The sequence below is a fragment of the Vigna radiata genome, unplaced genomic scaffold (genome assembly GCF_000741045.1).
Source record: "Vigna radiata var. radiata cultivar VC1973A unplaced genomic scaffold, Vradiata_ver6 scaffold_247, whole genome shotgun sequence".
NCBI classification, from domain to species: Eukaryota; Viridiplantae; Streptophyta; class Magnoliopsida; order Fabales; family Fabaceae; genus Vigna; species Vigna radiata.
In genome coordinates, this window is record NW_014541804.1 from 47,405 (window position 1) to 48,162 (window position 758).

At 44.8% G+C, this 758-nt stretch overlaps 1 pseudogene; it reads left to right on the forward strand.

The window, feature by feature from the left end:
* The first annotated feature begins 510 nt into the window (after nt 1-510).
* LOC106778219 overlaps nt 511-758 on the forward strand; it is a 4,475-nt pseudogene continuing 4,227 nt past the window's right edge.

The following is a 758-nucleotide window of genomic DNA, read 5'->3' on the forward strand; positions in this document are numbered from 1 at the left end:
ACCCGCACGTGATGAAGACGGAGATCGAGCAGCAGATCGTCGAGATGCTCCGAACGGGGGTGGTCCAACCAAGTCACAGTCCATACTCGAGCCCGGTGATTTTAGTGAAGAAGAAGGACGGCAGCTAGCGCTTCTCTGTAGACTACCGAGCTCTAAATCGCGCGACAGTGCCCGACAAATTTCCCATTCCCGTCATCGAGGAGCTACAGGACGAGCTGAAAGGAGGGGCCTTTTTCTCCAAAATCGATTTGAAGGCTAGCTACCTTCAAATACGAATGCAGGAGGAGGACATCGAGAAGACGACATTTCGCACTCATCAGGTAAAAACCTTTAAAATTGAGAAGATAAGATAAGTAATATAGAGCATTAAAAACCTTTAAAATTGAGAAGTGTAAAGAAGAATTTCATACCGAGGGGTCAGAAACTGGTTTAACCAAAAATTTAGGCCAACTGATAAACGACTTATATGCTTNTTCCACAGTGAAAATCTCTTCCGTGGACAGAGGAACCATGGCATCTGGTATGATCATTTCATCCACTGAGACCTTCACCTCATCCTTTAATAGTTGCATACCATGACATACAGTCGCTGACCTAAACTCTGTTCCCCAAGCTACCAGCACCATCTCAGTATCATCTAAAATGTATAGCAGACATGGACTACCATCGTCCATGTCATCCTCTGGGATGGCTGATGCGGAACAACTTCCTTTCCCGCTTCTCCCTGTTAGAGTAAATGTTAGATTATACAAAAGATA